At 38.2% G+C, this 27,878-nt stretch overlaps 1 protein-coding gene across 1 annotated transcript in view; it reads right to left on the bottom strand.

Annotated features, from left to right (window-relative positions):
* The window catches only part of RTL9 (retrotransposon Gag like 9), a 129,001-nt gene that overhangs the window by 54,589 nt on the left and 46,534 nt on the right, over nt 1–27,878 (bottom strand). The window contains exon 2 of the mRNA XM_066357500.1: nt 1,877–1,944. The gene's annotated coding sequence lies outside the window, so the exon portion shown is untranslated. The remainder of the gene's footprint in view (nt 1–1,876; nt 1,945–27,878) is intronic.

The raw sequence follows: 27,878 nt of genomic DNA, 5'->3' as shown, positions 1-27,878 counted from the left end.
ACATGGAAGGTATTAACTTACTGTAAAGATTGCACCTAAAGCTCATTTTTCCTGGGGTCATCTCAGTCTTGGCCCAGGTAATACAATGCAAAGAGGTGCAGCCACATTGGGAAACTGCCTTCTGTTTAGTTGGCTAGGTCTTGTAACTTCTGAGGTTGATACCAGCAAGCGAGGGTGTGAACACATCTCTCTCCACCACTGGGACTATCTGATCTCAGTTCCTCGCTCAAGCATAGCTTGAGACAAGAGGTCTATAAGAAACGCCAGGCCTTGACATCAGAACATTCTAGCTTTGAGGAAGTCTTTGAACTAGGGCCCTTTTTTCATAACTGGGGTCCTGCCTTCTTTCAGCAATCAAGGGCCCTCATCTCCTGCCAGTTTTATCCCCCAACTCTGCTGACCTAGATCCCTAACTATCTGTCTTTGTGCTTGAGCCCACATTCATTATTCATTATTCACTTACCCGCTATTTTCTAAGCACCAACCCTGACCTGATACCGGATTAATAAGGCTAAATGGAAGCAAAACAGACATGGGCCTGGCCCTCAAGAAGCCAACAGACTAGCACAGTAGTTTACACGATCAGATTTAACACCTCTCTTTTTATAATAAATCTTTTTTGTTGCACTCCTTTACTATCCTGAAATTAAATTCATCTGCTCACACACATAAATTCAAAAACATCAATAAATGCCCTGCTACATAAAGAGGAAATTGAAGTAATCCATAGTAAACTACTATGTATTTAAATATGTAAATCCTCACACAGGGAAACATGGAAAGAGTAACTGAAGTAGGGAGAGGCTTGTGCCTTCATGGACAATCCTGCTGGATGTAACAGCTACAAACACAAACTGATAAAGGAGTTGCTGTACTGACTACTCCAATGCCAAGACCAGTGTAACAGTTGTCGAAATGGTTTTCTTAGATGGTGAAAGGCTCTATGTAAACCTCTGGGGGAAAAAAAAACCTTCCATCTCTACACAATACATAGTTTCATTAAAACTCTGGGGTTGGGGGGCGCAAAACTCTTTTTGCATACATGTAAAATAAGTATACTATAAGTTTAGATCATTATAAATGGGATTTTCACCTCCATGGAAGTCCAACAGAACATTTGAAAATCATGTGGGGGGTGGCAGAAGGGGAGTAAAGAGGGACAAACATAAGGTGACGGAAAATGATTTGATTTTGGGTGATGGGCACACAATGCAATCAACAGTTCAAATGCCATGGAGATGTACACCTGAACCTATGTACTCTTATTGATCAATGTTACCCCATTAAACTTAATTTATAACTAAAATAAAATAAAAAAAAAACACACAAAAAAGAAAGAAAATCATGCAGGATGCTGGACTAGTCTTCATTTTTCATGATTGTCCTAGGCATTGCAGGACATCTAGGACCACCATTTCTAGTCCACTAAGTGACCTCACAAATTTTCCAAAAGTCCCATAGGGGGCAGTATTGCCTCAGTTGCAAGCCCTTGGTCTAGTCTTTCAGTTCCCATTGGATTGAGGCTTTGTCTAGCTCAACCCAAGTTCCCATTGCCTTCACTCCTGCCCTGGAATGGAGTCCCATCCTTGCTACCAGTATCAGATGTGAATTGTAGCCCCACCTCTACTTGATCACTTAGTTCAGGTAGGCTGAATAAGACTACTGCTTCCACTGAAGCCAACTGATGTCTAGATTGCAATCTATTGTTGCCACTCTTTGGATGTCGCCACTGAACTCAGCCCCTGCAGCTGAGCGTCCTCCCCATCCCAAGGGTGCTGCTACTTGCAGGTACCAGCTCTTGCACTTTGCAGATCAGCCTCCAGTCCATCTCCACCCCAGCCCCCGTGGAATAGCCAGGTTGGAATGTGGCTCTCACCAGATCCCTGTGGTCTTTTGCCCGCAGCTAGATTCCTTTAGGATATCGAAAGAGGGAAGAATTCTTTCCTGCAAATAAAAAGACAAATAAAGTCACCATTGAGGCATCCTCCTACCAGCCTTTAAAAATATTCTTTTTTTTTTCTCAGCATCACACATAGAGCCCCAAATCATTTGAGAAGCCAGCCCAGTTCCATGCAGAGCACTGTAGCCAAGAGTGTGTGCTCTGGAATCAGACAGACCTGGACTCAAGTCCAGATTCTTCCTCACACTGCTGAGGTACTTTAAGAGTCTCATTTAGACTTTCTAGGCTGCAGTTTGCTCATTTAGAAATGGTTATAATAATAGCACCTACCTCCATAATGTCCTTCTAAAGATGAAATGAAATGAATGCTTGCAAGATGCTTAGCAGAGTGCCTGCAAGGCACATAGTAATCCCTCAGAAAATGATAGTATTGTGTTATTCTGAGAATCACATGGTGTGCTCTGAAAACTGGCTTCAGCTAACTTCTTATCCCATTCTGCATGTTTCTGCTTTATCTTCTGGACTAAGTTAGAAGTTTTTGTGAGGCTGACCAGTGAGGGTCTGCATCCTGGGCTGAAGCTCTGACTGATGAGAAATACCATGCAGATGAAATCTTAAGGAATTTATTCACCCCGCCAAAAAGAATGTATTTTTCCCCCTATACTGTCTCTTTCTAAAATGAAGAAGAAGAAGAAGAAGAAGAAGAAGAAGAAGAAGAAGAAGAAGAAGAAGAAGAAAGAAAGAAAGAGAGAAAGAAAGAAAGAAAGAAAGAAAGAAAGAAAGAAAGAAAGAAAGAAAGAAAGAAGAAGAAAAAGAAAGAAAGAAAGAAGAAGAAAGAAAGAAAGAAAGAAAGAAAGAAAGAAAGAAAGAAAGAAAGAAAGAAAGAAAGAAAGAAAGAAAGAAAAGAAAGAAAAGAAAACATCTGAGATATAGTCATTGAGCAGATGAGGATGGAAAAGCAGAATTAACCAAGAAGTATATTTAAATGTGGCACTGGTTTTCTTAGAAATTCAAGAATTGTCTGAAAAGGTGTCTGCTGAAGTTGGCTGCATGGTTAATCACCTCAAGCAATGTCTGCACCATGCCAGAACTTTTGGAGGAGAAGAAAAAACACAATCAATCATCCAGGTGCCAAAGAGAGCATTCAGCTCCTATGCAGAGATGATATTAAAAAGTAGTTTCTGTGCAAGCAGCTAGATTAAGGCAACAGACATCTTAAAGGTTCTAATCTGTCTGTTTAGCATTAAGAAAGGGACTTTAACAACGCAGAAACCACTGAAGGGAATGTCCAACCATTCATCAGTCAGGCAATATTTACTGAGTGCCTACTATGTGCGTGGCACTATGTGTGCTATATAAAGCAGAGGAGTATAAGAATCAGTCTAGAACCATTTCTTGAAGAACTTGTTATCCAATTGGGGAGTGAAGATGGCGTGGGGAGAACAACTCCCTAGACAAAGCACTAGAAAGAAACCCTTCAGCTAGAAATTTCAAAGGAAGCTAGCATCATTTTAGTTGCTATAATTATAGTCTCACAAAATCAAGCAGACCAGATATTCTGTTATTTGGTAAGGGAAGAAAAATTCAGTCAAGCTTATTACCGTGGTTGTGTGCCTTTACACTACTTTACACAGAGTGGTTCAGAACCATGTTTGATGTCATGCAGATCTGCGTGTAAGTTCCGGCTCTGCCGCTTAACTAGTTGTGTGACCTTGCCCAGGTTGCCTAACTTCTGTGTGCCAGTTTCCTCCTGTGGACTCTGCAGGTAACACTAGTACTTTCTTTGAAGGATTTTTGTGAGGATTAAAAGGGATATGTTAAGTAAAGTACTGCGCATAGAGCCTACTACATAGTTAATGTTCTCTAAAAACTTAGCTTACCAAATCTTTAAAAGAGAGTAAATGACTGTCACTAGCATTGGCCAAAGACATCTGGAAACTCTGAAAGAAATTTCCAACAATGATGGCAAGTTCTATTTCTTAGAGCATCAGCATTCTTGGGGAAGACCTGGCCACGCCTGGTAAGATGGTGGGGTAGAGACAGTATTCCTATAACAGAACCTCCTGCTAGAGTCTGCCTTTCATACTGCCCCCTATGCATCGCGAGTGGGCTCCCTTCTGCCGCTAAGGCTCCTCTCTGGGAGCTCTTGGTCATCCAACTTTAATATTCCTCTTTTCACAACCTCCCTTTGTAATTCAGCATCCTACATCTCCTTCTCTGAGGTATAGCAACACAAGAAAGGATAGAAACACTGTAATGTGACCTTTTCATAAAGAACGACCTGTATGTAAAAACCCAACAGCGTCTTTTAGAGAATGCATGTACTCAAAGCCCCACAAAAGACTCTTGACTCATGCTTAGGAGAATCAACAAGCACACCTGAGTAGATTTTTCTAATTTAACTGGCAAAAATGTATCTCTGGATTTCTGTCACAGTACATATAGTTTCACCCCAAAAGGAAAAATTGGGTTTTTACGAGAAATCATTATGGCAGTTCCAACAGAATGTGGATGACAGAATTTGCTTCCGAAAACGCTACCATGTGCATTTTGTTGTTTCCTGGCTATTAATACAATACCTTTTGCCTCTGAGTCAAATGTTTATGCCCAGAAAAATAGGGAATTACAGGAAGTCTAACAGGCTTAATTATTGAAGAGTTTCAACTTAATCCAATGGTTTTGCAATGACCCAGATTAAGTCGATCTCACTCCCCTCATTTAATGGGAAGTAAGTGGTCAGAAATGGCCTTTAGCAACCTTGTTACAGAAAAGGCACACAGTAAGCACAAACAAGGCTGGTTCTCCTGAGGTAAAAATGACAGACTGAGGTCAGTGTAATTATCCACAGTGCTTTCTGTACGCAGTTTCCTATTACCTGTTGCTTTCAACTTTCTGCAATTACAGTTCCATATGGTCAGATAACGCTGTTTCCCCTTCATTTACACCAACCAGCATGGTTGGTCGGGAGAAAGTCACTCTTGGCCTATTGAGTTTGCCCTGTGAGTGTATTTTAAAAGGCAAAGCTTCTTAGCCCAGCCAAATGAAACTGATTGCAGAAGCTCACCATAGAAACGAGAGCCTATTACATGTAATAGCTGAGCTCTTTGTAGCCCAATCCTAAGCACTAGGTCACAATTTTGGAATGGAAGAACCTGTAAAGGCTTTAGAACACATCAATGAAGATTAGAAGGGATTGGAGAAGAGGCTCTAGAAGAAAAGGTTAAAAGTATTAGGAGTATAAGGGCGATTTAGCCCCAAGAGGAAACAAATAAATAAAGGAAGCTGACCAGCTGTCCTTCCTCACTATTGATAACACAGAATAAATGAATGGCAACATGAGGCACTTTAGGTTAGGTCAGCGGTTCTCAACCTGTGGGTTGTGACCCCAGCGGGGGTCGAACGACCAAAACACAGGAGTTGCCTAAAGCCATCAGAAATCCAAAACACAGGGGTCGCCTAAAGCCATTGGAAATACATTCTTAGGCAAAAAGGAGATACCTGATGGTGGGGAGCCTTCTCATTGCCCATCGCATTATGATGTGAGGCCAACAAGTCCATCCTCACCTTCCTTATGTAAGACGGACTGTGGCAACACTCCTCAGAGGAATGGACTCTGCTTTCTGAATTCAAATCAGGTTGTTCAGGCAGATATCAGGAGAAACTATCTGGGATTAAGATTGATCTGTAAAGTCTGAAGTGTAGTTTTGCCAAAGGTTGAAGGTGTGGAAAAAGATTTTGAAAAAAGAGACCTGTTGATGAGAAGGGGGAAGGAGAAATGAGGGAAGAAGTAGAAGTGGAAGAGAAACCTGGATGGTGAGGGGGAAGGCTTGAGAGAACCAGTAGAACCAGATTTTAGGAAAAAGTTCACATTTTTTTATTACTTATTTTGAACTGGACACTGTAGCTGTACCATCTCACATCATCTTCACAAATACCGTAAAAGATGACAGTTAGTATTAGATATATTTTACAGAGATCTATTATTAGATATATTTTCTGAAGCTTTCTGAGGTTAAGTAATTTGTGACAAATCATACAATCAGTGAATGGTAGAACTAGGATTCTAACAGCTGTTGTTCTGACTCCAGAGCCCTCGGCCATCTGAGGAAGGAGCCAAGTACCTTTTTATTGTAGCGGCTCCTCCCTGGTGTATGTTGGTAGAGGCCCCCAGACAACCCATCCCCCTCATCACACACAGAATCACCCACACTGCTCCCACGGGAACCATCTGCTTCTAGGTTAAAGACTGAGTTCTTTAAACTCAATCTCTATTTGTAAATATGTGCTTTGGAGGTTAGCACAGCCCAGAAGCCAGGGGAAAACCCTGCTCTGTTTCAAGGTCTTAGAGGAGTAGGGAAGGACAAAGCACACAGCAAAATGAGTGGCCTGTAAGAGACATAACAGGGGTGGCAGCGGGTGGCACTGTGGCAGTGAGTCCCAGAGATACATTGGGAGTCTGAAGATAAGAAAGGCAAACTTGACTTGCATCACTGTTTTACCCAGAGTCAGCCATGATACACACAAATGAGAAGAGGAACATCTCATGCAGGCATTGGAGACCAACAGGCTCAGTTCAAATTCTGGCTTTGCAACCTCCAAACTACATAACTTTGACCAAGTCACTGCTCTGAGTTTCCATTTCCTCATCTTCAAAATTCAGATAAATAAAAACCACGAGACATGAGATTGTTTGTGTAAAATGTTCAGTACCTAGTAGAAATTAATTAAATATCAAATACATCGGTCCTGTTCTTACCACCTCTTTGCAGAAAAGGGAGGTCAAATTCAAAAGCCTGGGAAATAGCCTCTGAAGATAAGTAAAGACCAGGACATTTATTGATTCATTCAACACATAAGCCCTGAATTCTTCCTTTATGACCTGGAAAGTCAGACATAAATAAACCAGTCCTTGCCTGACCAGGCAGTGGCACGGTGCTTAGAGCTTTGGACTGGGACACAGAGGACCAAGGTTCAAAACCCCAAGGTCGCCAGTCTGAGTGTGGGCTCATCTGGTTTGAGCACAGCTCACGAGCTTAGACCCAAGGTCTCTAGCTTGAGCAAGGGGTCACTCAGTCTGCTGTAGCCCCATGGTCAAGGCACATCTAAGAAAGCAATCAATGAACAACTAAGGTGCCACAATGAAGAAGTGATGCTTCTCATTTCTCCCCCTGTCTGTCTGTCCTTATCTGTTCCTCTCTCTCTCTCTCTGTCTCTCTATCTCTGTTACAAAAGAAGGAAAAAATAAATAATAAACCAGTCCTTGTCCTCAAGGAACTCACACTGTAGTGGGCACAGGCCCAACACACTACTGCCATATAATTTAATGCATTATATGATATAGGAGGGCGAGCGGAGTACTTGAGGGCAATAAGAAAGTTCACAGAGGAGATATTTGAGATACAACTTGAAGGACAAGTAGTAATCCTTAGGTTGACAAGGAAAGGAAGTGTATTCCAAGTAAAGGAAATAGTATATGTTAAGGAATGTAACATGACGGGTTTAGGTGGAGCAGGAATGGTGAGGATTGGTGAGATATTACACTGGAAGAGGAATCAGAAAGGGTAGGGTATTGCTGAGATAATATTCAAAATTTACAATAACCAATGTGGTATGGGCATTAAACACTTAGAAAAGACTCAGCAGTTATAAACAATTAAGTAGGGCCACACTGGGACCTCTAAGAAAGGGATTCCTCATATTTAGAATAGTTTTGGCAACTGAAGTGAATATAGGTAGAAAATTAATGCATTTGTTATTACTGAGGCCCCTATGATACTTGAACATTTAGTGTGACAGTAACAGTAATATTTGTTATAGAAGGTATGTATATAGTGGCACATAATACTATTTCACAAATACAATTTTATGAATTGCACCCATATCTCTGCATAAAAGTTTTTTTACTATCCTGTCAAAACTTGGGTATCTATTCAGTAGATTGTTAGGGTGGAAGAACATAGTCTCTTTATATGATAGTTCCCCCTAAGCATACAAACCACAGCCACACACTTAATATGTCTGTAATCAATGTTGAATTGCTGTAATGAAGTCAGTTGAATTGAGTGTCTTCTCTTTGAAATTCTATCCCCGACAATTTTTAAAAAATACTTTATCTAACAATTCTAATTAACTCACCTCTTTTCCTTATCTTATTCATTATTTTAGTTAATGATGTCTGATATTCTTAGGTTAAAGAGAGAACATTTTTAAATTATCTAGAGATTCAATAGAGCTCCCTCTTAGTTAATTACCTTCTGATTATCTCTGACTCACCCATGGTCATCCCACACTGCAATCTTATGGTAGCATGGATTTTACTGTGTGGCCTATTGTTTTTCTGAGCCTCCCAAGTAGAGAATCAGTAGTGCAAGCTAGCTGCACAATGAGGTTATATTAATCATTTATTTGTAAGTGAGCCAGGTCACCTTTCACGTCAGCTCTCCTCACATGTCAATTTTTAACACATCTAATATGAAATAGCCCAATGAAATCAGCTCCATCTAAGTAAGGAACTGCAAACAAATCTTTTTTAGCAAATTAGTAAGAACAAAAAAGATTTTTCTCTCACCACATTTTAGTCTTAACCAAATAAATGGGACAAGGGCCATCTTCAACTAACGTAGGCTGTGAGAGAAAATGCAACATCATATATGTAGGAAATGAGAGCCTGGTTTAAGGTTTGGGACCAGATCAGCAAACATGTTTACATTCCAGCTTCACCACTTGCTCGCTGCGCGTCTTTAGAAAAGTTTTTTTATTTTTCTTTTAACTTCACCAGTCTAGGTAATTTAGGGATAAAAATACCTACCTTTCAAGGTTGTTGTGAGGATTAAGGAAAGTATGGAAAGTGAAAGGACTTAGTATGGTGCCTGGCAGTAAGCAGACACTCATTAAATAGTACCTATTATTTCTGTTACTGTGGCTATAAAGCAGAGAGAGTGTAAGATCATGAGCCTGGAACTCAGATTCCGTTCTTAGCTGTACCACTAATGAGCCAAAGACATTGTCCCTCTCTGTACCTCAGTTATTTTGTGAAATGATCAGATTTGTTGAGGGATAACTAATGTGTCACATGGGTTGCGCCACTCTCCTCTTTGACACCCATGTCAGCCATCAATAATCAGGCATCTTTCCTGAGAAGCAAACGTGTAGACTTAGAATCCTTCTCATTTCTTGTTTCCAAATAGCCTCTATTGCTCAATTAAAGTGAGCAAGTGAAATGAATTTTATTTACCTTCCCTGAATTAAATGACCTTAGATGTTCATTTCAGTGCATTCTATCGCTCTGTAGAAGCAATACTCTCTGATAATATTTGCTAGCCAAGTACAAGGTGAAATGAAGGATTTCAGGTTCAGAGAGTGAGTACCCACCTAAGTAAATGGAAATAAATAATTACTGGTGTAATGTAATAAGACCAACCTGTATTTATGTCTGTTTGTTCTGCTGAGACCTAGCTCTGTGACCTTGGGAAACTCACTAAATCTCTCTGAGTATCAGTTTCTTCATTTGTAAAAATGGTCCTAAGATGGTTGTGTAAGATGTCAACATCAGGGGAAATTGAATGAATATATAGAAACTCTGTACTGTCTTTGCAACTGTTCTGTAAATCTAAAATAATTCCAGAACAAAACAAACAAACAAAAAAAGTTTATTTTTACAAAGTGGGCAGAAGGGCAACTACCTTGAGAAGCTATGAAAATTAAATGAGATAAGGTGTGGGAAAGGTTTTTTCATTTTCCCTCCCAGGCATCTCCCTTCATCTAACCATCTGAACTTGTAGAACACCTGAGGAATCAGTAGGTGTGTTGTCTGAACTGTGATGCCAGCAAGTTCACTTGCCTGACAGCACTGCAGTTCAGAGCCTTGATGTGAAGTGGAAGCCCTGCAGGCAAAGTTTGGTTAACACCATACTGGGAGCCAATGAATGTGTCACACATTGCCAGAAAACAAATTGACCCACCTATTTTTGTTGGGTTCTGCATGTACATGTGTGAACAGGGAGGGGCACATGCAAGGGGAGGTAAAATAAGATAACTGGCTAAGAACTGGGTAGAATCTGAATAAGGCTTGCATGTAGGTAGTTAAGGATTCAGGTTCATGCTCCACCCCACCCTCACATTTTTTCTTGTCGGCTTTCTATAAAAGCACTGTTTCCAGATAGACCCTGATATATTCAAATAATTTAGTGGGGGTTTGTGGGGGACAGAAAGAGTATTCAGCCTTTAGGTCCATGCTGGCCCCAGCCTTTCCCTTTTCTGGTCTATGTTGCAGCAGGAGGGGGAAGGAAAGGGCAGGGGTATGATTTGACCCTTGCAAGTTCAGAGTTCCTAGACTCTGATGGGCAAACATTGGTAGGACATTGGAAAACACAAAGAAGAGAGAATCCAAGTTATTTCTCTCCCTCCCTCTATGCTTCTTGTGATGTCCACAGTAGTGACTGTGTCTCTTGTGGCTCCAACAGTGCTGACCAGATTTATTGTGGCTCCAGTTACCAACAGGTTACCCAACCCTTAGGTTCTAGCATAAGATCTCCCTGCTATGGCTAATCTCTGGGTAGCCTCCTTGTACTTGGCTTAACATTGTAACTCTTTCATCAGCTATGTAACCAATTGTCCACACTGAATCTCTTCTCCCTTAAATATTCAGTGGTTTCTGTTGTTCCAGTTGGACCACACTGATCCATCCTCCATTAGCCAACAACAAGGATTCTTTCTTCCCACTACCCAGCTTTCATTTTGGAAAGCCAGGCTCTGAAAGACTTATCTGGGTGGAAGATTAGGAGTGTGAAAGAGGTCTGGAGAATTAGAAAGGGTGGTCAAGCTCAGGAGAGCCCAGGCACCTAAGAAGTCTCTGAAAGTAAAAAGAGCAAGAAGAGAAAAGCAGCAGAACTAGTTTCACTGCTTCTGGATTTTGTCTTGTACAGCCTGTGGGTGCTAAGTCTTTTGCATTGGCAGAGAGCAAGTCTAAGCCTAGAAAGAGAAGAGAGTTGAGCCCGCCCCCACCTCAAGTGGGCTCCAAGAACAGGGGAAGAGAGGAGAAAAGCCCCATGGTTCTGGTTGGCTTGCTGATAGGTAGCAGTTGCAATGTAATCAGATAGAGAACAAATCCAAGAGTCCCATTGATCCCATCACTAAGGCTGTCCCAATGGACTTGTGATCAAACTGTTCCAGGGGGGGGGGGGGAATTTGCTGGGCAAAAATTTCCACAGCAACAAAAACCACAGAGGACTGTCCCCAAGCAAGGAGTCACTTTCCTTAATTTCCTAACAAATTCTGTTTGGAGGTGTACAGACCCTGCCACAGAACCAGAGTCTCATTCATCAGCCAGTAGTTGATTATGTGACCTTACAAAGCAGGGAGAGGGAAGCCTGGTGTCTTTGATTCCCTAAAAAGACACATTGTGAGTATCCAGTACATATCAAACTGTAATTCCAGCTCAGAGGAGGTACAAGAGCAGATGCCTGAGAAATACTTTCTACCGGGGGCTGGGAAAGAAAGCAGAATGTAAGATATATTTCATAATGCTCAGTAGCACGGTTTTAAATAAATTGTTACTTTGATCAAGAGCAATGAAAATACTGTCATCGTACATGAAAATATGCCTAATTTTTTGAGACACATAATAAAGTATGTAGAAGTAAATTATATATATAATGCCTGGGATTTCCTTCAAAATATTTAGGCAAACTAGAAAAGGAAAGGAAAAAAAAAGAAAAGAGAAAAAAGAAGTGAGATAAATAAAGCTAGCAAGCTAACATGAAAAATCTTGATAACTATTGAATCTGGGTAACGGTACACAGGTAGTCATTATACTATTCTACTTCTGTGTGTTCAAAATTTTTATAATAAATATTTTAAAGCATGAGTTTTAGAGTCAGACCTAGGTTCAACCTCATTCATTCAAGCAATAAATTCATATGGTGTACAGATCGATGCCAGGCCCTATGTTTTGACTCAGCAGTGGTGGACAGAGGGGGTACAAAACAGACCAATCAGGATTTGTAAATGTAGAAAAGGCGCTTAGCTATAGCCAGTGGATAGGCAAGTAAAAAGTCCTCCACAGTAGGGACCCCAGTAATCTGGTGTGGGCTGCTTTCCCAGTGCCCTGAGTATCTCAGGTAGGACCACCAATCCTCATTTCCAGGAGATTCCTGAGCCTCCTTGGGCCACTCTGGAGTCACAGGCAAATTGCCCTCTGTCTCTCTCACCTGTTTCTCTCCCTCCAACCTCTGCACAATTGTGTAATTGAAATTGAGTGAGGAACAAGCAGTCTCAAAATTGACTTGTGTTTCACTTCTGGCTCCACCAGCGTACTACCCGTATGGCCCTGAGCATACCCGTATGGTCACCTCCATGCTCTGAGCTTCCATTTCCTCATCTCAAATCATGATAACACAGCACCTCCCTTACAGAGTTATATGAGGGTTAGTGAGGAAATGTATGCAAAGTGCTTACACAGTGCTAGGTACAAGATAAGCCCTCCCAAACCTGGCCACTGCCATTGCTGAGAAAATAGAGAGGGAAGAGCCTATCTTCTGCCCTGGTGGAAGGTGGAGACTGCAGTTCAGGTCTCTGTGAGTTACAGCCTGATGATCAAGAACACAGATCTCTTTAACAAGGCTCCTGAGGCAAAAGACATGATGCACCTCTCCACCAGGCTAGAGAAAACATAGAGGCTCCAAATGAGGTCGAGACCCTCCAACCCTGGGGTAACCTAAGATTTGAGAAGAGGCCTAAGAAGTTAACCCACCAGAGGTTTAGGGCCAATTCCAACAAAGCAACCCACACATGTTTCCTGCCTTTCAGGCCAAATGCTTTGCCTAATCCCAGCAGTCATCTATAAGTTACCCTTGAATTGAGCAGGTTCTTTGGTCCTGCATTGTTCTAGATCCCAGCCACTAACTCAGGATCTGTGGCTATGAAGCTGGGAGTATGAGCTGAGGTAGTGGGCCCATGCCAGCTGAATGAATCACACTCAGCCCCCACCTGCTCTGCACATGCTGACTGGACTTACAGAAAGATGACCTGCTCTTCCTGAAGGCCAAGTAAAATGTCATAGAAGCAACCTTGTGGTACAGTTTGCAGATTTCATTTTCTAGGTAAAGGAACAGAAGCTACCAGAGGTTAAGTGGATCATCCACTATGTCCAGTGCACACTCCAGAGCTATCAAGGGACTGTGGGCCTCCTCATTCTCCAACCAGCATTCCTGCCCTTGGCCCTCTGCTGTCTCTGAGTGTAGCTTTGTGGGAAGCAGCTCTTAGGCTAAGGTATGCTATGGGGAGGGAGGGTGAGGAGAAAAGAAAGATGATTCCTAGAAGAAGAATCCTTCTTTGAAATAGCAATGTGACTGATTTGTTTGTTTGTTTTAAATAAACACATGGTGATGGTTTTATTTAACTCATTTATGAAGAAACCAGTCAGATATCATAGAAGTGCAAAGGAGAACTCAAAATAGCATGCATATTTAGTCAGTTAAGGAATGCTAAAATGAATTTACAAATAGATGTAACTCAAGAAAAAATGGCCAATATTCACAGCAATAGTCAATTGTATTCCACCAGACACCTATACCTCTAAAATCCCCTGAGCCTTCAGAGTTACATTGAAAGGATATCCAGTGATTTCTTTTATCATTTCAAAATCTTTTAGAATTTTTCCTCCAACTGGAAACTGCAGAGATGAAGGTTCTTGAGCTGGCAGAGGAAACTTCAGAAGCATGGGAAGAGTGGCTGACAATAGTGGGAGTAAGGGAAGGAGTGGCTTGAAGCCGGGTTTCTACTCTTCCTGCTGGTATGGCCTTGGACAGGGTAATTTATCACACTGGTCATTAGCCTCCTTACCTGTAAAATGGAAATAAGCAATTGTAGTACCTGCCTCATATGGTTGTTATGGGGATCAAGAATAAAGATAATGCACCTAGTAATTGGTCAACAATCATAATAGCCAATATTGAAAAGGGACCTGCTTTATGCCAAGAACTAGGATAAGCAGTTTGCATGCTTTAATTCATTTATTTCTCACAAAAACTATGATTAAGTACTGTTATTAGTCCCTTTTATCAATGAAAACAAGTGAGGCTTAGGGAATTACCTGGTCCAAAATTACCCCACTAATTAGTGGTTGTACCAGTGCTTTAACCTAGACAATGGACTTCACAGCCAAAGCTTTTAAGTTCTCCACTGCCTTCCTGTTTTCAAAGGAGATATAGTCTCTGGGCAAAGGCAGCCCCAAGAATAGACAGGCAATGTGCAATTGGTACAATGGTGGTCTCAATCTAAGAAGCAAGTTTCCTGTGAACACATGCCCCAAAATAGGTTTCAGAGGGGAAGCCAAGGCCCAGGCACTTGTACATGTTGTACATATTTCCAGTCTTATGCTTCCTATTCTACCCACAACCCCTGCCCCAGCTCACATACTCACACTCACATATACACATACCACCAAATCTTTTGATTTATGCTCTTCAGTTCTTCTTAGCCCTTTTAATTTCATGGAATACATAAAAGAGTATATTTTTAAAGCCCCAAAACCTTTGCTTTCCAAGGCCTCCTCCCTGCCCCTCTGAGGGTTAAAGCAATCAATAGCTTGGTACATCGCCTACCCAGGTGGTGGTGCTTTGGATAGAGCATCAGACTGGGATGCAGAGGAGCCAGGTTTGAAACTCCGAGGTCGCTGGCTTGAGTGCTGGCTCACCAGCTTGAGCATGGGGTCACTGGCTTGAGCATGGGATCATAGACATGACCTCATGGTAGCTGGCTTGAGCTCAAAGGACACTGGCTTGAAGCCCAAGGTCGCTGGTTTGAGCAAGGGGTCAATCAGTCTGCTGGAGCCCCCCGGTCAAGGCACATATGAGAAAGCAATCAATAAACAACTAAGGTGCCATAATAATAATTGATGCTTCTCATTTCTCTCCCTTTCTTTCTGTCCATATTTGTCCCTCTCTCTGTCTTTCTCACTGTCTCTGTCATACACACACACACACACACACAAATAGCTTGGTATATCAATTGAGTCAGTTTGCTGTAACTCATGGTACCTTTCATATACTTCTGACACAATGATCTGACTATAAATTTTCAACTAAACACAAACAAAAAATTTTTGGAAAGCTGAACTCTTAAATCTTTCACTATGTTCTGGGCTTTGAACCCCATTTCCTTCCACTTATATTTGTAGCTGATAGATGAATAATTACCTGATATTTAATGTGAGGCCATGCATCTTTAAACATGTTATTTGAAATGTCTGATCAATATGAATTCATTTGTCATTCTTTCCTACAAGCATGGCTCATTGTAAATTTATCTGTGATTCATAAGGATGTGAAAAATACTCCCATGGGAATTTTATCTTAATTCAGAATTATTGGTCTTTCAAAGTGAAACATGATATGTTTGCTCTTCTGAACAGAGAGTTCATTGATATTTGTTCATCAAAAAAGAAGTATACTGCCTGACCTGTGGTGGCATAGTGGATAAAGCATCAACCTGGAAAGCTGAGGTCGCAGGCTCAAAAACCTGGGCTTGCCCAGTCAAGGCATGTATGGGAGTTGGTGCTTCCTGCTCCTCTCCCCTTGTGTCTCCCTTCTCTCTCTCTCTCATGAATAAATAAATCTTTAAAAAAAACAGAACTATATATTTTTTTGTATTTTTTCAGTCTTTGACAAAACCATGGATAAAAACTAGCCTTGTTTGCATGACTCCAAAAAATACAGATGAATAAAAAAGAGGAGATGATATTGTTCAATAATTAGGCTGTTTGGTCCATGCACTACTTGCCAACATCTATATGTTTGGTGTGAAAGGGTTGACAGTATTTCCTTTTCATCCACATGTTATGGCTTTGTGTAGAGAGATGGTTTCTCACTAAACAACTTGGATGCTTCTTTTATGAGGGGATATACGGAAGCAGGGAGAAGTTAAAAATAGAAGGGATAGGACAAAGGGAAAATTGTGGGAGAAGACATTCCTAAAATGATTCTGCCAATGCCATGGAGTTGTAGCCCAAGCAAAGAAATTTGCAAATTTTCTACATTAAAGCAGAACTGAGAGACTGCAATGATGATGTAGAAAATTGTGGTTACTACAAAAAACATATCAGAAGGGAAAAGCAAATTATTAATATTAATTCTATTTATCAGACAAATCCAGGACCATGATAGTTGAGGAAACAATGACTTGCCAATAAATTCAGGAGTCTAGGACCTATGTGGCAGTCACATGTGCTATTAATGCACTATTCAATTACAGTTCTGAATTGGACTAGCAGACATTTACAGCTTCAGTGTGAATGCAAAAAAAACAAACAAGAGGATTTAATTTTATAAAAGTAAACTCAGAAAAGTTTGGTAGAAAAACTAAAAAGCACATAGAAATCAGAGTTTTCAGAACACATTTTAAAACTGCATATTAATAGAAAGTAACTTAAAATTGTAGAAAGGAATAGGTAAAGAAAAAAGCTTTATAATGATTCTCTCCATTATCTACTCCAGAGTGAACCACTCTCCTTCTGAAGGTGAGATTAGTCTGAATAACCATGTTATAGTGGAAAAAAAAGTAAATAGAAGAAAGTGGCAACCAGCTGCTGTTCACCACTAAGGCTGGCTCAAGAAATAAATAAATAACTTTCAACAATCATGGGAGAGAGGCATACTGTACAAAGGGTTTACAAGGGAAGCTCAGGAAGCTTCTTTAGTGAAAGACCTTATGGTCAAAATCAATCTAGCTCAGGGGTAGTCAACCTTTTTATACCTAACGCCCACTTTTGTATCTCTGTTAGTAGTAAAATTTTCTAGCCACCCACTGGTTCCACAGTAATGGTGATTTATAAAGTCGGGAAGTAACTTTACTTTATAAAATTTATAAAGCAGAGTTACAGCAAGTTAAAGCATATAATAATAATTACTTACCAAGTACTTTATGTCAGATTTTCGCTAAGTTTGGCAGAATAAATCTTTATAAAACAACTTACTATAGTTAAATCTATCTTTTTATTTATACTTTGGTTTCTCCGCTACTGCCCACCATGAAAGCTGGAATGCCCACTAGTGGGCCGTAAGGACCAGGTTGACTACCACTGGTCTAGATAAACAAAAATCATCTTCTTGACTTAATTGATAAAGTTGTTTGACTCAATTAACCAGGTACTTGACTATAATGACCACACAATTTAGTCAACTGAGCTCAACCCCTCCTGAAGCTAGGCATGATTGAAGAACTCCTCAGAGCCATCTATATTGTGTTGAATGACACCATGTGTGATTTCTATTCAAGCTTTGTGCTTTTGGTGTCTACAGCCATGGGGAGTCCACTAAGACCGTTTGAGTATGTTCAGTTCACCTAGCTTCAAGATATATAAGAGATCTGCCCTGGCCAGATGGCTCAGTTGGTTAGAGTATCATCCCGAGGCACAGAGTATCATTGCTTGTTTGATCCTCAGTCAGGACACATATAGGAACAGATCAGTGTTCTTATTTCTCTCTCTCTCTTTCTCTCTCATTTCCTCTCTCTAAAATCAATAAATAAATAAAAAATTAAATATATATACAGATCTGCTTTCAAGATAAAAGATTAAGAAGCTACTACTAAAAAAACAAAAGAAGCTACTTCTGAGTTTTTACTTCTCAAATATTTTTATTGTTTTTAATTTATTGTGTTTACATAGATTCTAGTGTCGCCCCAAATGCATCCCCCCAAATGTATTAAACTTGTTGGGGTGACATTGGTTAATAAAATTATACAGGTTCCAGGTACATGTTTCTACAACACATCATGTGTATATTGCATTGTGTGTTCATCACCTCAAGTCAAGTCTTCCTCCATAACCATCTTTCCCCTCTCTACCTTTAGTTAAAAGCTATGCTAATGTTCACATTGTCATTCTGATCACAATCAAATAGGTAATCAGAGTTATTAGAATATATATTTTCTATGTCATTAAATATTATTTTCACTTTGAATTTTTAAAAAAGATAGAAAGTTTATTACACTTAGCATAATACTTTCCACACTGTAGAAAAAGGTAAGATTTTCTTCTTTTATGGCTAATATTTCATTGTGTAAATGTACCACAGATTTTCTTATCCACTTATCCACTGATGAACACTTGAACTGTTTCCAGATCTTGGCTATTGTAAATAATGCTGCAGTTAACATAGAGGTTGGGGGGGGGGGGTTGAAGGGATTGGGTATAAAAGGTGAAGAAATTAAACAACCAAAAAACCCTCATAGACACACATAACAGTATGTTCACTTCCAGAGGTAAAGGGGGATGGGAAGATAGAACAGGGTAAAGGGGGAATAAAGGGTGACAAAAAGTGGTAAACGCACAATACCATTTACATATGATGTAGTATAGAATTGTACACTTGAAAGCTATATACTTTTATTAACCACTATCACCTTGATACATTTATTAAACATTTTTAAAAATACATAAAGTTTGTAAAAATTATTTTATATTTAAACCAGAATTGACCTTTGTATTTTTTTTTATTTTTTAGTTTCACATGGATCTACTAGGGAGACCATGTTGCATATATTTATGTACTTTGTAGAAATTCAGCAAGTATTACTGAATCTTAAATCTCTTTAACTACTTCTAAAATAATTGTTTAATTTGGGCATGTATTTTATCTATGCATTGTTTCTCTATTGGGTCAAGTTTGTATTTTTTTCAAGTGAACAACAACAACAAAAAACCCCTCATAATAAATTGGGGAATAGACACACTTTCAGTGCTCTGTGGTAAACAAACAAGTTGACTCAGTGTCCTTGGTAAAATAAAACTTTTTTTTTTTCTGAGAGCCAGGAATAGAATGAACATGGGATATATCTATGCTTCTCAGCTTATTCTTTTCAGTTGGAACATGGTCTTCAATGACCTGCTTTTTCCTTCCTTCCTTCCTTCCTTCCTTCCTTCCTTCCTTCCTTCCTTCCTTCCTTCCTTCCTTCCTTCCTTCCTTCCTTCCTTCCTTCCTTCCTTCTTTCCTTCCTTCCTTCTTTCCTTCCTTCCTTCTTTCCTTCCTTCCCTATTATCAAACTGTCAGAATAAGGCTTCTTACCCTTCTGGCTTTAAAGATTGAATAGTCTTGAGGGTATGGTAAATTACAGATTAGAAAAAAAAAAGGGTTTGAGTGTGTGTTGGTTGGGACTACTAGCTGCCACCATCTGCAAGGGAATGATAAATTCCAGTCACACCCATCTTCATGGAAGCAAGTCAACCTGTGACAGAACAAAGTGGCAGAAACAAAACAAGATCCCAGATCTTTTGACTCCTATTCCAGTGCTATTTTCATTGTTACCAACAACCTCACCCACTGATGAAATCTTTTGGCAATTTGACATAAACCAATGAATGTTTCCCAAACCATATTTTACAGAAAACTAGCCAGGTGTTAATAAAGTATCCTTAGTCAACTTGGCCTGAGAAATATTGTATATTATATCTTCCTTTGGAAATTTTTGGTGCATGCTAGGATTTTAAAGTTTTTAAGAAGATTTGCAGTAATAGCCCTGTTTAATTTTATTTAATGCAAAAATTCCCAATCTTATTTGAATATAGATCTTTTTTATCTCATTGAATGCTTATTAATATCTTGTAGGGTTCCAGAGTGTGTAATTTGGGAAAATCTAGTGAAACAAATCAGGAACATGTGGATTAAACTTTACTTACTATGCTTTGGACACTGCTCAAGAAAATACCACTGGCACTGGAATCCAGCCTCTCTGGTTTCTTTGTCAGTTCATGCTCTCCCCACTCATACATCACATGCATTCCCCATGGTCTTTGTTTCTTCTAGTTCCTAATATTTCTCTAATTAGCTACTCTCTTGAGACAACAGCCTTGTTCATCTAAAGCAATAGTTCTTAAAGTGTGGTCCCTGAATCAATGAGTGGCATCAGCATCTTACGAGAAATTGTCAGAAATGCACATTCTTAGGCCCCACTCACTTCAGATCTACTGAATGAGGAATTCTGGAGCAAGGCACAGCAATCCTGTTTTTATAACCTTCCAGAGAATTCTGATGCACCCTCAGGTTTGAAAACCACTGATCTTCTAAGGCAAAGCTTTAAACGACTTTTGCTACATCTGCTATTATTTCATCTCTTTCCTCTTATCAGTCAGAAAACAGCCAAGATAAAGTAAGTTACATATCAGGGACATATGCCTACATAATAGTCCCCTTCCTAACCCTTCCCTAGATCAAAAGATTAAAAGACACTCACTTTGGCAAACAAATTACTCATTCCCTCCTTTGATATGTTCAGTTTAGGATTAAAAGCTTTGCATGAAATATGTGAAGATTATACTTTAGCCATCCTATGCACACCAAGCAGCTTGCCCCACCAAGTCACTGTAAAGCTGAGGCTTCGTCTTCTTTTTCAAACCATCTTAGATTTTATTAACTAAAACTATAATACTATGCAATTAATTGTTCTCAATGAAAATACATTAGTAGAAGTGCATGCTCACACTTTCTGGTAAGCAAAACTTCAAAGAAAATTATTGAGAAAAGATTTTAGGTTAGTAAAGTCTTTAATAAATTATTTTGAGAACATTGTTTTCTATTCTTTTTTGTTTTTACAAATTTACTTTAATTTATTTTTTACTATAACTTCTTCTTTACACTTTCAATTAAAATTTACATTTAATATTATTCTGTATTAGTTTCAACAAAGGGGTTAGAAAATCATGTGCTCTACAGAGTGGTCCCCCCAATGCTTCAAGCACCTTCCTGGCCCCATACATAGCTTTCACAATATTATTGACTATATTCCTCACGCTGTAATCTATTGAACAATACATCCCATAACCATTCTATAACTACCAATTTGTACTGCTTAATCTCTTCACGTTTTTCACCCAGTCACCCAATCCCCTCCTCTCTGACAACTGTCAGTCTGTTTGCTGTATCTATGAGTTTTATTTTGTTTTGCTTTTGTTCTTTGTCTTGACACATGTAAGTGAAACCATAAGCTATTTGTCTTTCTCTGAATTATTTCACTTAGCATAATACCCTCTGGGTCCATCCATGCTTACAAAAGGTAAGATTTTATTCTTTATTATGGCCAAGTAGTATTCCATCGTGCATATGTACCACAGCTTTTTTATCCACTCATCGATTGATGGGCACTTGGGCTTTTCTATAGCTTGGCTGCAATGAACTTAGAGATGCATATATTCTTTTGAATTAGTGTTTTAGGTTTTTTCAGATATATTCTCAGAAGTGGAGTTGCTGGGTCATAAAGCAATTCCATATTTAATTTTTTGAGGTACCTCCACACTGTTTTCCATAGTTGTTGCACCAGTCTACATTCCTACCAGCAATGCAGGAGGGTTCCCTTTTCTCCACATCATCTCCAACACATGTTGTTTGTTGATTTATTGATGACAGCCATTCTTACAGACGTGAGGTGGTATCTCATTGTAGTTTTGATTTGCATTTCTCTGATGATTAGTGATGTTGACCAAGTTTTCACATCTATTGGTCATCCGTATGTCTTCCTTGGAGAAGTGTCTATTCAGGTCTTCCGCCAAATTTTTTATTAGGTTATTTGCTTTTTTGGCTTTAAGATGTCCGAGTTATTTATAAATTTTGGATATTAACCTCTTTTCAGATGTACCATTAGCAAGTATGTTCTCCCATTCACCAGTTGCCTTTTCATTTTGTTGATGGTTTTCTTTGTATAGTCCTATTTGTTTAATTTTTCCTTTGTTTCCTTTGCCCAAGAAGATATATCAGAAAAAATATATATATATAGTTAAGACAAATGTCCAAGATTTTATTGTTTATGTTTTTTTTTTCCTAGGAATTTTATGGTTTCGAGTCTTACATTTAAATCTTTAATGCATTTGGAGTTTATTCTTGCATATGGCATAAGAAGGTGGTTTAGTTTCCTTTTTTTGCATGTTCTGTCCAATTTTCCCTACACCACTGATTGAATAGATTGTCTTTGCCCTATTGTATGTTCTTGCTTCCATGGTGAAATATTGATTGATCATATAGGCATGGGTTTTTTTCTGGGCTCTCTATTCTGTTTCATTGATCTATATGTCTGTTTTTATGCCAGTACCATGCTGTTTTGATACCTATGGGCTTGTAGTATATATAGTTTGATGTCAGGAATAAAGCTGAAACTTCTGTAAAAGTATCAGACATATTTATCTCTGAACAATAAGCACAATTTAACACACTCAAATTTTGAAGGAAATTTACACAGTGCTTCATAATGCTATTAATCAATAAGCCAACAAATATCTGCTGGTTGTCTATTAAGTGCAAAGCACTGTGCTCCATAAACCCCTTGCACTCTGGGATGTTACAATGTAGTTTGAGAGAGATGACTATCATATCAAAAATTGTCCAACCACATCAAGTAGTGACCAGAAGTGCCAGAAAAATACAATGTGTATCTAACCTGGAAAGATATATTGTTGAAAGAACATTAAGTTCAGAAGCAAAAAGCAACAGTTATCATTTTTCTTATTCTACACAATAGCTCTGTGACTATGGGCAAGTTGCATCCTCTATGAGTTTTAATAGATATTCAGTAAATTAAAGAAAATAATACCATACATATCCAAAGGCAGTGGATAGAAACAGATGCACTTTTGACATAGAACCTCTGATTCTAGGAGAGCTCAAACTGAAAAGCCTGCAGCTATAAGCAGGAGTGAAATCAGCCATGGTCTTAAAGAGTACATGCTCCAACTCAAGGTTGCAAGGTCTTCTGATTTTTCTGCAGAAACAGAGTGCATATTTTATGTGAAATTTATCCACTGCAAATTTTGCAGCTAATTTTAATTTTGGGGGACCAAAAATATGTGCCTGTGAGTCAGATCTGGCTTATTATATTGCTGACTGGTAACCTGAGAACTTAACAAACGCCATAACTCTTTCTAAAGAAGGTGGAACAGTGGGATTTTTGCCCAGTTTGAAATGAAATGGTATTATTAGTTTAATCATTAAATCGCCTCACTTCAAGCAGAGTCAATATATTTTTATTTTCTCCTCAAGTCTTTGTTTAGTATTACATAGGCATGGCTGCAGTCAATTATAAGACACTTAGATCCCTCCTCCTTAAAGCTTCCCTTGACCACCCTAGCCCCAAGTGCTCTCACCCTCCTTTGAGTTCCCATAGCAATTATTTTCCATGCAATTCATTTGGCAATTAATCACACAGTGCTTTGTGGCATCTTTTCTTTGTGGTCTTGAACTGCTATTTAAACATATTATAATTATTTAAACTCCTAAATGTTTGCATCTTCTCTTCCCTCTAAGTTATTAAGCTCTTTGAGAATAGAGGCCATTCCTTAAAATTCCTGGCACAGAGTAGAAGATTAATCTGCTTTGAATTTACTTTCAAAGAAGAGGAATAGTGAAGAGTAGTGTATGTAAGGATAACTCTCAATTGCTTTTTGGATCTTATCCTCTCCAATACAGTTTGTGCCTTTTATCATATGTGAACTTGTAAATTTCTAGTTGATAACAACAGTGGCAAGAAAGTGAAAAATAACACACAAAATGAGAAAAAAATTGCAAACATATATTTGACAAAAGACTTGTTTCTAGAAAATGTAAAGAAGTATTATGACTCAATAATAAAAAGACAACATAATTTTAAGATGGGCAAGATATTTGAATAGGCAGTTCTCCATAAAAGAATAAGAATGAACAATAATCACATCAAAAGGTATTCAACTTCATTAGTAATCAGGGAACTGTGAATCAAAATTGAGATACCATTTCACACCCTCTTAGATGACTATAATAAGAACACAGATAATAACAAAATAAAGATGTGGAGATATTGAAATTCTCATTCCCACCAATGGCAAGGATGTAAAATGATGCAACTACTATGTAAAACAGTTTGGCAGTTCCTCAAACCATTAAACATAGAGGTATCATATGATTTAGCAATTTCACCATAGATATATACCCTGTAATTTAAAACATATCTTCACGCAAAAACTTGTAAATGAATGTTCATAGCAGCGATATTCATAATAGCCAAAAAGTGAAAAGCAACCCAAATGTCAACTAACTGACGAATAAATGAAATGTGATATATATGTATTATGTAACATTATTTAGCATTAAAAAGTAATAAAGTGCTGATACATACTATAACATGGATAGATGTTGAAAACGTTACAATAAGAGAAAGAAGCTAGTCACAAAAGACCACCTATTGTATGAGTCCATTTATATAAAATGTCCAAAAGAGATAAATCTACAGAAAGTTGTTACCTGGGACCTAGGAAAGGAGGCGGGGATGGAAATGGCTGTTATTGGGTGCAGGGCTCCTTTTCGGGGTGATCAAAATGTGACAAAATTAGATTGTGGTGATGGTTGCACAACTCTGTGGCTATATTAAAAACCACTGAACTGAACACATTAAATGGGTAAATTTTGTGTTTTTATAATGTGTGAATTATGGCTCAATAAAGTTGTTAAAATAATAATAATAGCTAATATTTATATAGCAGCCACCATGTGACAGACACTTTTCTGAGTGTTCTGATGTATTAATTCATTTATACTCACAAAACCCTTAAGGAGGCAGGTACTTTTATTGTCCCTATTTGGCCAATGGGGAAATGACATTACACAAACATTAAGTGATTAGCCCAAGGTCTCACAGCTGTAAGTGGTGGAGATGAGCTTGTAGTGGAAGCCATCTGTATCAAGAGTGTTATTTTCATCAACACAATGTTATATTCGACCTAAATAGTAGATACTTGCCATTTCTTCATAATTCTGCTGGAGCTTTGATGGAGAGTCTCCACAGACTTAGGCTACACTTGAAGGAGAAGTAGGGAAAATTAATTAGCAAATAAAATAAAAGAGGCTACAGAAGGCTCTGCAGTAATTTTGCAACTCTTTCTTCTGCTCACCACAGGAAGAATATGCAGGTTGTATCTAGTATGTGAAAGACTGTGTCAGATAGCGATATGGGGGATGGGTGGTGTTAGGATAATCTTTACAGAAAGGATTTTACAGTGATTCAGCTGGCTATGTCTATTGCTTTCTGGAGGATGGTGCCCCAGTTCAACACGACCTATGAAATAAAATGGGGATGACTCACATTGTCCTCTTGATTCCTAGGAGTATATGCAGTTATCCTGTCTGCCTGAATCCCCTAGATACCCAAGCTTTGGAAGATAGCTAGGTTCATTCACTTGAATGCAAGTATTTATAAAGCTAAATGCAAGGGGATACAAAGTTGATAACACCAACAATTTAGTGAACGTTTAATCTGTGCTATGCTTTCATGTGTTGTTTTATTTAATCCTTAAAGCATCCCTATGAATGTCATACCAATAAATTCAATAAATAAAAAGGGTTCTTTAGGGAGAATAGAAATTATAGGGGAATTTTTCCAGGCAGATATGAAAAAGAACCAATTGTAAAATCTTGGAAGTGACAAATGATACTGAAATAAAATAAAAATAACTGAATAAGCATGGCAAAAAAAAGTCCGTAGTCAAAAAGATTAGTCAATTTGAGAAGTACATCTAGATTTCTGTAAAGAGAGAAAAAGAAATGAAAAAAGAAGTATCAGAGTAGTTAAGATCCATGGAGTATATGTTGAATATCTAAGAGGTAGTCATGGCTCTTTAAAAAAGAGGATTTACAGAGAAATGATATTAGAAGGGATAGCAGCTGAGACTTATCCAAAAAGAAAGGACTTTAGTTCTTAGGTCAAAAATGTATAAGTCATTGACTAGCATATAAAAAGAAATCTATACTTGGATACATTGCAATAAAATGGAAAAACAGCAAAGAAGAAGAACATACTAAAAACTACCAAAGGGGGAGAGTCAATTAGCTTTCAAAGAATACCAATTAGTCTGCCAAAGAACAATAGATTCAGAAGATAATGGAACAATGTTTTCAAATGAGGAAAAATTAACTTTTACCCAGAATTGACATATAACTGAACTATTATTTAAGAATAAGAACTTTCCTGGACAAGTGGCTCAATAGTTAGAGCATCATCCCAACACTTGGAGTTCCCAGATTTGATCTCCTATCAGTGCACATACAAGAAGCAACCAATGAGTGTACAACTAAATGGAACAAGTCAATGCTTCTCTCTTTCTCTCTCTCTCTCACTCTCTCTCTCTCTCTCTCTCTCGTGCTCTTTCTCTCCATTTTTCTCTCTCAAATCAATGGAAAAATAAAGTTAAATATTGCTTTTTTAAAAACTGGGAACAAATAAAGATATTTCAAGCTATACCAGTAATAAAAATTTTTCTGCCTTATAGATCATCACTAAATTGACTAACAACAGATGCATTTTGTCATGAAAATGAACCCATAGAATGTCATAATTATGCAAGTAAGCCCAAAACAAAGTCAAAGCCTAATAACCAAAACATTTCAGATTAAACCTTATTCATTATATCATATTTGGACTTATTTGAACATCTCAGCACCATAAAATAGTTTTGGTTTTATGGCATATGTATAACTGTTTAATAATCAACCCAATTCAGCTTTTTGTTTCTCAGTTTTTCTGAAAAATACATAAAATTTATTCTTATAAGAAGACATTACCACAGCATGGTTTAAGGAAACATTGCTTTTGTGAAGAAAAACCTGAGTTCATCAAAAGCCATCTCTAGGCTTCTCAGATAAGGATTAATGTCTATGTGTTTATATAGACTTCATATATTTCTTCTTAGCACTTCTAAGAAAATTCTTAATGTGAGCTTAAAATATAAACAAACAGTTTTGCAAAAAAAAAAAAAATGAATTCCACAAGAAGAAACAACAGTGAGTTCTTAATAAGATGTTAGTATATCTGATGAATAAATGTAAAATGAATAATATAACTAATTTTTACTAATGAACAAAACCTGAAATTCTAGACAGAAAAAGCAAGATGGAAGGGATCAGGGTGTAATTAGAGTGCGTTATGGTCTCTATTGTGTGGAAAGGTTAAAAGAAACAATAAATAATGTTATGCACTGTTATACTATGGCTAGTTGTGTATTGCATTAAAAAATAAAGTATCCCTATAAGGTAGGTACCATTATTATTATCCCCACTTTACAGAGGAAGAACCTGTATCAAGGAAGATCAAGTTCATACAATAACTAAGAAGACAGTAAAGATTCAAACCCAAGGCCCTCAGATTCTAGTGTTTTTCCCCCTATAATCTAGTGCCTCCAGCAAATATTTAACAAACCTATTCTTACACAAGGCACTAAAAGAAAGAAGGTACTACAAGTGTCCTATCTTCAAAATACGTGTAAACCAGCAGGGGAGATGAGATATAAACACAGTAAATGTTAAATAATACTACAATAATAATAATTAAATCATAATATAATAACTATATTATATATACAAGTAAGCCATATATAGTAACATCTGAACAACATCTGAAGGTAGGATGATGTTTACTATTTATTAGCATTTACAATTTGACATGCTCTGTTTTAAAAGCTTTACAAATATTACCTCATTTATTCCACTTTATAGGTAAGAAAACTGAGGTAAAAGGTGAAGTAATTGCCCAACACTATATAGCTTATAAGTAGCAGAGTCAGGACTCAAATGCAGGCAGTATACCTCCAGAGCATAAGCCTAGTTATTACATTGTATTTCCATGATAAGTATGATACTTTAATAAGGGTATAAAAATGCTATGCAAGCCCAAAGAAGAAGGCTATTAATTCTATCTAAGGAGGTCAAGAGAAGTTTCCCACAGAATGTAACAGTTGTCTAGGGTCTTAAAAAAGGGTAGGAATTTATTAGCAAGATAAGAGGAATAAGGGTGTTCTGAGCAGAGGGAAGAGCATGTGTACGTGTTTCTGCAAAGGCTTAGTTTATCTGAGGAATGTTGAAACTTTCAGTACGACTGGAGTCTAGAATATGTTAAGATTGTGGAAAGTAGGGAGACGTGGTGAAAGCTGAAGATGACTCTGGAGGAATAGCCTGTGTAATCAGAGAGTGAGGGG

Source organism: Saccopteryx leptura, chromosome X, assembly GCF_036850995.1.
Source record: "Saccopteryx leptura isolate mSacLep1 chromosome X, mSacLep1_pri_phased_curated, whole genome shotgun sequence".
Classification (NCBI taxonomy): Eukaryota; Metazoa; Chordata; class Mammalia; order Chiroptera; family Emballonuridae; genus Saccopteryx; species Saccopteryx leptura.
Note: the sequence above shows the minus strand (reverse complement) of the source record. Positions and strands in the feature narration are given on the sequence as shown.